Below are 12,366 nucleotides of genomic sequence, written 5' to 3'. Positions count from 1 at the left end.
ATTTAGGTTTACAGATATTTGGATGTAATGAACACCCTCCCTTACTCTCGGTAGATTGGACTTTAGTTCTATCGAAAGTGTAGGAGTTGAAATCATTTTTAAAATATTATCTTCTTTAAACCATACATATTTTTTGCACACACCACTCAAACTCATTTTAAGGCTAAAGGCATTTGGGTCATTCTTTCATAAGAATGGGACCATGATCATCCATGCCGGCACTTTTCAAAATTGTATGATTTGGATGCAAAACATAGTTGGGGTCTTTTTTCTTAATGAGAGGATCCTCGTGATCTAAGCCAATATCAATGTCCCTTTTTGTTTAGATGGCACAAATCGTTCTCTTTTGGTTTTCTTCTAAAAAAATAGTCAAATCAAAGGTTCCAACCTTTTGGTGGAGAGAATAATAAAAAGTGCCTTGTTCTATTGAACGTGATTTGGGGTACCTAGTACCCTCCTCATTCTTTAACTGAATCTCTTTACCTAGACTTTAAGTAGATCAATGTCACTATCCATTAACGGGAGTCACTACAACGCCTAAAATGCTAATTTTCAGAAATAATTTTTGGGTGGCTATTCGCACCATTTTCTAAAAATGAATGATGGTGACTCTAAGCCACGTAGTATTGATATTTCAAATTCCAAAATCTCATAGTTACATTTATTATCTTTCCTATTTTACCTCTTTAACCTAATTTATTGTCTTTCATCTCCTCCCATTTTTTCAATAATTCATCTCCAACTATATTATTTTTCGTTTTTTACCCCCATAACATCAAATACCCCTTTAACTTTATTATTTTTTCTCCTTCACCTTGTTTGTTGTGTAATATGCACAATAGCTTCTAGCTCATTATGGTCTTCCAAACAAATAATTATAAAATTTGGAACTTGATAGGACAAATAAGGATCGATGCTACAACTATATTATTTTTCCTCTTTTACCCCCATAACATCAAATACCCCCTCTAACTATATTATTTTTTCATTTTTACCCATGTTCATAGCATAAGATGCACAGTCACTTGTAGCTTGTTATGGTCTTCCAATTAAATAATTATAAATTTCGTAACTTGATATGACAAGTAAAGGTCAGTGCACATGAAGAAAATTCACAATAAAATCTAACCTAGGAAAAATATTTGACTTTTCTATCTAACTTTCTGAAAGGATTTTTAAAAAGAAAATTTTGAGTTAAAAACAAGATTGAAAACTAAAATAAATTTAAAAATTAAGAAAAACTTTAGATTGAAGAGTATATAAGGAAACTGAATCCACTGAGTTATAGTATTTAAAATCAATTTATTTTCAAGCTCATTTTATGACTCAAATCAAGAAATTGGCAAAGGTTCTTGATTTTGATGATTTAACATGAATGATTCAATAAAGTAAAACCTGAAATTAGCTAAGATTTTATTCCCTTTAATAATTTTAGTGCCCAATGATTCTACATCACAGTGATCAATCAATATAATGGGTTCACCCCAATAGTAACGAATCACATTAAGATGAAGGATAAGGAGAAGTAAATTAAGAATACTTAAGTAATAAGATTTTAAAGAGAAACCTATTGAAACGGTTGAAATATTGAGAACATGAAAATAATTAAGTTTAAATATTTACCTTAGCTTCATCAATCTCCCTAGATTGTGAGATTGGCCAAGATCCATTCTTGAAAATAAAAAAATATTAAATATAAAAATACTTAGCTTTTATTGAATTCTTGAATAATCTTGAACAATGTAATTCTAATATGCAGAAAATGAAATCTAAAAATTTTAAAATTTTAAAAAGAGGAGGAGATGAGTGAAAAGAATAAATAAGAAGGATAGCAGAGAGAGAAATAGAAAAAGATAATCTCTAGAATAGAGATTGATCTCTATTTATAGGCTTAGATTCCTCTTGATAAGATGACTCACATTAAAACTTTGTTCTACTATGATTTTACTGATTTAGAGATGTACACGAAACTACATTGGTTTCCGTGTTGTTTGGCAAGCGTTGCATTGAGCATCTACCGAGCGACAGTCAACTTTGTGCTGTTGACTTTTGGATTTTCGTGGTTGACTTCAATTCTTGACTCTATCTGCATTTTAAGTCTTCTTGTTTAACTTGGTTCTCGAATATCTGAGACACAGATATTATACGAAATTAAATCTTCAAAATTTGAATTAAAATATGCAAAATGACCTAATTATTTAAAAAACTATTAAAATAAATTAAAACCTACTCTAAGGAATTTATTAATTAAAAATAATACTTTAGGTTGGAAATATTGATAAGTGCCTTATAAATTGATATTTAATTAGATATTTTCTGACTCATATCTACCCCTTTAACCCTAGAAAGGATGCTTGGCATGGACAAGCTCTAGTCTATATAAAATGCAATAGTGGGGCCCACTTGTGGGGGACAAACGCCCCCTCAGCTACATCGACCCCGAATTTATTGATTTCCTCCTCCCTCTTGAAATTTATTATAAATTGAAAATGAATTTCAGAGGTAAAGGAAGCTCAAGTGACCAATATTTTAAAAATCAAACCAATCACTGGTCTCGCTAGGTTCGATCGGATTTTATAAAAAAAATGATTCAACTAATGAACCATAAATTTTATTATCTTTTTGTGAATATAAATATAGGTATTTTAGGAAAATGTATATACATCTTAATATGGATTTTTTTTTTTTTAATATTTGTATTATCCTTTTATGAATATAAATTGAGTCATTTTTGGGAAAATGTATACATATTCCAATCGTTGATCGACTAATTTGACAAACTTTCGATATGATCACATATTCTATTTTTAAAACATTGATAAAGGTCTTGTTTGAGACAAAAACAAAATTAATGTTAAAATTAATAATTTAGATAAATTATTCTAGGAAAACTAAAATTAATATGGTAGAGAGATGTGGGGTAGTAGACGTTGAGGGAGGTGACACTTAAATGGGAAAGGGAATCCTATGTATTTAGTGGGATTCCACTTTCACCATTTTTTGTGTTACGTAAAACTCATTCGGGACCCGCTCTTCCATTTTATATTTTGAAAATAGTGAGACAAATAACAAAAATGTGGATTTGTAAATCCAACCCTTTGGTAGTATAAAATAAATCGTGTAAAAAATACAGCCTTAAGGATTAAAGATCCACCACAAATTATCAAAGATATTTTTATTGTTCAATTAAATTTGAATAAAAATTCGATTTAATCGAAAAATCTAAAATTGATATTCGCATCGATAAAATTTTTCATAAAAATAGAAAATTTATCAATTATTGTTGTCATCCAATTTTACATCTTAATTTACTACAAGGAATTTCAAGCATCTGATGTAATCAGAATACACATCGAATCAAAGAATTTTATAAGTAAATTAGTTAAATAAAAAATCCAATCAAACAATAAAATAATAAATTCAAGAAAATTAAAACATTCATTTACCAATAATAAAAAAATCTAAATACAATCTGTGACTTTCCTTCTTACCTTTAAAAAAAATTTAGCTGATCATCTTAAAATTTAATATTTATTTAATTACTAAAATAAAGAACAAAATTAAAAAAAAAGTTGGGAGGATGTGAGTACAACCCGATTTTTTCTTTACTTTGAGTTCTTCTTTGATCTTTCACTTTTTCATTCTTAATGATTGATTTTTTTTAGAGATCTAGGAAAAATTGAAGAGATTTGAGAAAGATGTCAAAAAGAAAATTTGAGTTATGTTCACGAAATATGGATATTAACCAAGAGATTTTTGAAGATGATAATGATTCCCGTTTAGGATATTTGGAGGTGAGGAGATTAAATAGAGATTGAGTGAGATTCAAATAGATTTGAGGAGAAAGAAAATATGGGACACATGAAATAGATTGAGGAAATAAGAAAAAGAAAAAAATGCGGAATGATAAAGGGGAGAGAAAATAGGGATGAGAAAGAAATTAGTTGGATTTTGAGTTGGTACCTACAAATTAAGGAAAAAATATTTTTTAGATATTTTTTTTCTTTCTTTGGCCCTTCTCCTTCTCTAACATTATTTCTTCATCCTTTCGACATTTTAGTACATCCAAAAGTCTATTTGTAGTTTATTTCTTCCACTTTTAACCTGTCAAACACACAACTATAAAATTAGTCAATCAATCATTAGATAATCAAATTAATAGAAAATTATGATCATAAATTAAGGTAATCGTTCATCATTATATACAATTATCACCAATGGTGATGCGGTTTAAATTGATTTATTTTAATTTTGTTTGTATTATCACATGTGGTAATTTAAGTATATTTCCAAATTCGATGCTCTTATTCATGGCTAAAATCAATTTATTTCTAAGAATTTTTATAAAGGTAAACTGATTCAATTCATTGATTTTGGTGAGTGCGTAAAATGAAAATTTTTATTTTTAATTTAGTCGTGTCACTCATTTATTTTTTTAAACGAATATTTGATTGATTTAATTCGAACTATTTTCATATAATTCAATTAGTCGACTCCTCGATTTTTGTGACGTGTGGGAAAGTTAAAATTATTTTTTATTTTAAAGAAAATACACGTGAATCAACTCACTGATTTTCGTGCACGTGACACTCAAATTGATTTTTGATTTTAACTTGGGAAATTGTAAGCATAGGATTTATTTGGTCGACTTGATGTAAGATGGCAATGATTTCAATTGGTTAATTTGACATAAAATAATGATGATTGAGTCCAAATCTTGAGACTTAGGTAGCATTGACCTTAACCTTGACTTAGGCCTTCTCAATTTGACTCTAAGATGCTTTAGGGTTATTTTAACCATAGTCTCCCCAATTTTGACCTTAGATTGACTTAAGTCCTTACCCGTTTATCATAAGATAGTCTTGGATTGTAGTATAAACCGATTACTTTGATCAGGCTGACTTGTTTATCATAAAATAGTCTTGGATTGTAGTAGAGACTGATCACTTCGATCAGGCTGACTCGATGCCAAACACTTTCTGAAATCTATAACTCAACCTCTTACCCATAGATTGATCCGAATCAATTTTGAGTTATTTTTAGTTCCTAAACCTAAACTAGTTGGTGACTTCCAATTTCAGAAAATTCCTCAATTCAATTTACAACTTTTAATTTATTTTAAAAAGTGTTGAGGCGCTCTCACACTTGTAAAATATGGGGCAACTAATTAGATCTACCATTTGTGATAAAATCACAACTTTCTACAAAATGTTATAACTTTGATAAAGATGAAGGGTATTTTGGTAATTCATTTTTATTTTTTATGATTAAGGTTGGTTGGAAATTTAATTAAAGATGAAGGGTATTTTGATAATTAGTAAAGATGAAGGGTATTTTGATAATTTCTTTTATTTTTAAGGTTAAATTTAGTTGGAAATTTGATTAAAAATGAAAGCTATTTTGATAATTGGTCAATATGAATGGTATTTTAGTAATTTTATTTTATTTTTAAGGTTAAGTTTGGTTGAAATTTTGATTAAAAATGAAGGGTATTTAGGTAATTTTCTTTTATTTTTAAAGGTTAAGTTTGATTGAAAATTTGATTAAAGATAAAGGGTATTTTGTAAAGTCGAAGGGTATTTTGATAATTCCTTTTTGTTTTTAAGGTAAAGTTTGGTTGAAAATTTGATTAAAGATGAAGGGTATTTTGGTAAATATGAAGGGTATTTTAGTAATCTCATTTCATTTTTTAATGTTAAGTTTAGTTGAAAATTTGATTAAAGATGAAGGGTATTTTGGTAATTACACTTGAACCGTTTTACGTTTTTGACTTCCAACAAAAGTCATTTGAATAAGCTCCTTTTGGGCGACTTCTTTTAGGAGCTACTTTTGGACTTCAATTGAAATTTATAGGAGCCAAAAAAGCCCAAACGAACATCATTTATCTAGTTTTTTTGGCTTAAAAGCTAAAAAAAAAAAAAAAAAAAAAAGATATGTCTCCTAAAGTTGAAAAGAATAGGGCCTTAGTTTTTCTAAAAGGGGTTGGTTGTTGATCTCCTCACGGCTTAGACATTGAAGAGAAGGACTCCTTCTTCTAATCTTTCCTCTTCTTCTCTATTGCTACAACACCCCTTGCTGCCTTCATCTCCCTCACGTGCTGCACCTCTTCTTCTCTCCCTTGCTGCACCTCATCTCTTTTACAGACCAACAACACTTACATCTTTGCCCAGTCTCCATTGTCTCCAATGCCCTTCTCTCTCTGCCTACAACAACCTTCCCTAGTCCTCTCTCTATTACGTATTCTACATCAGCCACCTCTCTCTGTCTTCATCTCCCTCATAACACAACCCATCTACGTTTTTCAACCTTTATCATCTCCAACGCTCATCTCTTTCTATTTGCAACAGTCCTCCCCAACCCTCTTTCTGTCTTCATCTCCCTCACCACACAACAAAGTCATCTCTCTTAGCCCTCATCTTCTTCATATTTCAGCACAACCACCTTTCTTTACCCCCAACTTTCACATCTCCATCGCAGTAACAACCCAAGTCTCGTTTTATTTCTCTATGTACCAACAACTCCAACATAAACACCCGCAGCCACAGCCACAATAATTAGTATTGGCGTCATCATCGTCTCTTCTTGTAGCAGCAACAATCACAACCAATATTCACAAGCTTTTTGGGTCGTACCTGAAGGAATCAACTTGTTGTTTTCAGTTCTATAGGTGAGTTTATTTTGGTTGTTTTTTTGTCATATTCTTTCTCTTATTATTCTTCATGGAAAATTCGTTATTTTTTCCTCCGTTTTCATATGCTCATTGTAGACACCCCATTTTTGCGTTCGCCTGATTAATCAACTCGTCAACCCGATCGCAAGGATTCCCAATGATGGATGTGTATTCCATTGCTTTACTTTGTTACCAGATTTGTTTCAGAAATCCAGATGAGGTATCTCGAATTGACAAAACCTTAGAAATCACGCTACGCTAGGAAAGTACGACCCCAGAAACATAGAAATCATCATCTTGCAGACCAAGAAGAAACTTCACGATAAAAATCACTAAAAATTACCAAATTACCGAAATACCCCTAACCTCAAAACAACCCTAGAGCCTACGTTACGCTTAGGAAAACCCATTCGAACACATAAAATGACAAATCGGAACCAAATAAATCATTTCACCAATTTTAACATAATTTGACAAAATTACGAAAATACCCCTCATAAAGTTCACAACCATTTCACACAAAATTTTTTATAAATAACAAAAACTAATATTTCCATTGAATTCCTTACGAAAAACCGATTCTAAAACATCCTAGAACATTAAAAATCGTCTTAAAACGTGAAAAGTCCTCTCCGGGGGCAAAACGGTAATTTCACAATTTCATAATTAAAAAATTCGAAATTAATAAATAAAATATTAAATAATTAAATTTGAACATTAATGAAATTAATTTAAAGATTTGAATCTAAAAAATCGATTAATCGGACTCTCAGGCAAAATTGTTGAGGGTTCGTGGGATATTTCTTTAAGGACCCCTCCATTTGGGGGTCCAAAGAATTAAAGAAATAATGGAAGAGGGTTCTCCAAAAATCAAAGTAAATCAAGCAAGACTAAAGTCAAGGTATTAAAGTCAATCAAGTGAGACTGAAGTCAAAATTAAAGTCAATTAAGCAAGACTAAAGTCAAAATATTAAAAGTCAATCAATTAAAGACTAAAGTCAAAACATTAAAAGTCAATCAAATAAGACCAAAAGTCATAATAGAATTATAATTGATTAATAACTCTATCTAATAGAGTTCTAACTTAAAAATAATTCTACCTAAAACAATTCTAATTAAAACACAATTCTACCTAAAACAAGTCAAATTAAAACACAACTCTAATTAAAAGATTTCTAATTAAACACTAACTCTATCCAAATCAACCCCTAAAAACATCTATAAATAGAGGTGCTCACACCCTATTTTCGTATCAAATGATAAACCCTAAGAGAAGTAGGTCTAGAAGCTCCCATAGCCCCCCATAAACCCTAGTTTTGGAGCCCCAACTCCTTAGCTAACATCCCTCCTTCAATTTTAGTCTAGAAAACACCCAAAAGCCTTCTAAAAACATCCCTAAATCCGTAACGAACTTGAAGAGTTCAAATTCAAAAACAAGGAGATACCTTGCCTCGGAGATCCGAAGTCAAATCAGGAAGCAGAACGAAGCAAGGGAGCACGGTACAAGGAGCTCTTTTTGTCAGATCTGAGGGAATAAAGTTTTTGCATCGGAAAGGTATTTTTTTTTATTATTTTCTATTTTTATCTAGGTTTTAGCAATGTAATTTACTTGGGAATTTAGTAGAGACCGGCTTTGGCCGGGCGGGATTGGTGCCTAACACCTTCCAATCCCGTAACATGATCCCCGAATTCAGTTTTTTTTTTTGTTTTAGATTAGTTTTATCCGTTTAGAGTCATTGATCGGTTCCTAGACCGTAATAACTAGGTGGCGACTCCCAAACCTCAAGGGTCAAAAGCGGATCCGCGCACCCCGCGGATCGAGGGCGCTTTCACTCATATAGTTAAATCCGCCCCTACATTGATGTCTCACGTTAATTTTCGACGTCACGATCATAATAGAGTTTATTACAAAAGAGATTTTTTTATGCTCGCAATGCTATGGAATGTTTTGTCGTGTTTTGAATAATTCACAATAAGGGATATGCGTCATTTTTATGTTTTTATTTATTTTTACATATTGATGAGATTAGGAGAATATTTTTTATACATTTTTTTTTTGCATGTTAATATGATTAGGGGATTTTTTTGTTAAAATGTTACGATCATTATGCTCGAATTGGATTTGTATAACTTATAATGATATTCAAACTCTTCGTATTATTTTAAGGTTATTCCATGTGATTAGTGCACTTCTTGACTTGACAAATATGTATGTCGTTGAATGATAATTATTTTGAAAAAACTAAAAAATTATGTATGCATGCCCGTTTGGTGATTCGTTGTAAATTCATGATTTTCTAATTTGGGACTCCATATTCATAATATCCTTCTTTTGGAAAGTTATAAATTGCTGGAATTTCTTACTCAAATTTTCTATTTCGAAATGTTTGTGAGCAAAAGTTTGTTTCGGAAAATCGATATTTGAAACTTTCTAATATGGAAATCACATAATTTTTTATTTTGGAAAAATATATATATTCATAAATTTCTAATTTATAATTTTCACATTTTAGTAATTTCCTAATTTATAAGATTTTACATTTTCCTATTTAGAAATTTCATGTCCATGAAAATTTGGGATTTTCTAATTCAAAAATTTATATATATATTTTTAAACTTTTTATTTTGGAGAATTCATTTTTATAAACTTCTAATTTGAGAATTCATTATGTATTTTTCAAATTCTAATTTAGAAAACTTCAAATTCCTAATTTAGAAGCTTCATAAGTTCCAATTTAGTAGTTTTGTATTTATAATTTTCCTATTTGGAGGATTTTTCTTGAGTTTCTATTTTGGATGATTTATAAATATTGTCACGTGAATTCTAGAATATGGAATGAGATTCAGGACTTTTTAAGAGTTTCCCCTTTTTTTAGTTTGAAATTTGAAGAATAATCTTGTAATAATTGGGATAATTTTAATTGTAAGATTTGTTTAGCACATCCGATATAAATTGATGATGATTGAACTATATACTTGACCATAGTCTTCCCCGTTTGACATTAGGACTTTTCTTGGGTTGTAGTAGAGACCAATCATCTTGATCAGGCGATTCAGTGCCCAACACCTTCCGAAATCCAAATCTGACCCCTTACCTATTTCTCTTATCCATGGACCGATCCAGATCCATTTTGAATTATTTTTTATTTCTAGACCTAAACTAAGTGGCGACTCCCATTTATTAAAAAACCCCTCATTTACAAATTGGACTCCATTGAACTATTTAGTGAAAAAGGGTCAAGACAATTTCAGGGGGTTGAGTTGTGAGGTGGGCAACACAATCAAGGGGGAGGGGGCAAGTCATCCGTTAGAAGTTTGAGAAATCTCAAATAATAACAAAACTTCAAGGGTGTTTGAAATATTAATAGATTTGAGGGGAGGGATGGGGGACGGGGGCAATTGTATCCCCTGGCTCCGATCCTGCACACACCCATTTTAATGTCTTTACTACAATGGTGGACCCCACTTAACTGTAATTTTGTGAGATATAGACAAATGAATGGGGTCTACACAACTTCACTTCATTGTCTTTCTTAATTTGTTGGGTATAATGATCAAGAAAAATACAAATGAGCGGGGTCCACAAACCCTATTTATTGTCATTACTACAATAGTGTGGGGTATAGATAAAGGAATGGGGTCCACATAACCCCTTCACCATTATTATTTTTCCCCCTCCTCCCCCCATTTTCAATAATAACTCATCTAACTTTACTATATTATCTTTTTTTTTTCTTTTAACCCCAAACGGGAGCAATTACGCCCCCTGGCTCCAATCCTGCACACACCCACTTTAATGTCTTTAATATAATGGTGGACTCCACTTAACTATAATTTCGTGGGATATAGACATAGGAACGAGGTCCACACAACCTCACATCATTGTCTTTCTTAATTTGTTGGGTATAATGATAAAGGAAAAAACAAATGAGTAGGGTCCACAAACCCTCTTTATTGTCATTACTCAATAGTGTGGGGTATGGATAAAATAATGGGGTCCACACAACCCCTTCAACATTATTATTTTTCCTTTTCTCCCCCCATTTTCAATAATAACCCCTCTAACTTTACTATGTTACATTTTTTTTTTCCTTTAACCCCAAACAGGGGCACACCCTGGCTCTAATCCTACACACACCCACTTTAATGTCTTTATTACAGTGGTGGACCCCACTTAACTATAATTTTGTGGGATATAGACTAGGGAATGGGGTCCACACAACCTGACTTCATTGTCTTTCTTAATTTGTTGGGTATAATGATCGAGGAAAAGACAAATGAGCGGGGTCCACAAACCTTATTTATTGTCATTACTACAATGGTGTGGGGTATAGATAAAATAATGGGGTCCACACAACCCCTTCAACATTATTATTTTTCCTCTCATCCCCCCATTTTCAATAATAACCCTTCTAACTTTACAATGTTACTTTTTTTTTCCTTTAACCCCAACGGGGGAAATTACGCCCCCTGGCTCCAATCTTGTATACACCTACTTTAATGTCTTTATTATAATGGTGGACCCCACTTAACTATAATTTTGTAGGATATAGACAAAGGAATGAGGTCTACACAACCTCACTTCATTTTCTTTCTTAATTGTTGGGTATAACGATTGAGGAAAATACAAATGAGTAGGGTCCACAAACCCTCTTTATTGTCATTACTACATGGTGTGGGGTATGGATAAATGAATAGGGTCCACACAACCCCTTCAACATTATTATTTTTCCTCTCCTCCCACCATTTTCAATAATAACCCCTCTAACTTTACTATGTTACCTTCTTTTTTTTCCTTTAACCCCAAACGGAGGCAATTGTGCCCTCTGGCTCCAATCCTGCACGCACCTACTTTAATGTCTTTACTATAATGGTGGACTCCACTTAACTATAATTTTGTGGGATATAGACTAAGGAATAGGGTCCACACAACCTGACTTCACTGTTTTTTTTTTAAATAAATTTATTGGGTATAACGATCGAGGAAAAGACAAATGAGTGGGGTTCACAAACCCTATTTATTGTCATTACTACAATGGTGTGGGGTATAGATAAAGGAATGGGATCCACACAACCCCTTCAATATTATTAATTTTCCTCTTCTCCCTCCATTTTCAATAATAACCCTTCTAACTTTACTATATTACCTTTTTTTTTTCCTTTAACCCCAAACGGGGGCAATTGCACCCCCTGGCTCCAATCTTGCACACACCCACTTTAATGTCTTTATTACAATGGTGAACCCTACTTAACTATAATTTTGTGGGATATACACTAAGGAATGGGGTCCACACAACCTGACTTCATTGTTTTTCTTAATTTGTTGGGTATAACGATCGAGGAAAAGACAAATGAGCGGGGTCCACAAACCCTATTTATTGTCATTACTACAATGGTGTGGGGTATAGATAAAGGAATGGGGTCCACACAACCTCTTCAACATTATTATTTTTCCTCTCCTCCCCCCATTTTCAATAATAACCCTTCTAACTTTACTATGTTACCTTTTTTTTTTCCTTTAACCCACCCAAAACAGGACGCTTGTGCCATATGCAAGAGCAAACTGAAGATCAATTAATCAATCATGCAAAAAAAAAAAAAAAACACAGTGGACTTAGACAATTCTTTATCTATGTTTATATGTCGGTTGAATCATTAATCCAAATATTCTAGGGTATTTGGTGTTTTCTATACCT

The sequence above is a fragment of the Akebia trifoliata genome, chromosome 8 (assembly GCF_017979445.1).
Source record: "Akebia trifoliata isolate Shusen 1 chromosome 8, ASM1797944v1, whole genome shotgun sequence".
In the NCBI taxonomy this organism is placed as follows: domain Eukaryota; kingdom Viridiplantae; phylum Streptophyta; class Magnoliopsida; order Ranunculales; family Lardizabalaceae; genus Akebia; species Akebia trifoliata.
This window is presented reverse-complemented; position numbering follows the sequence as displayed.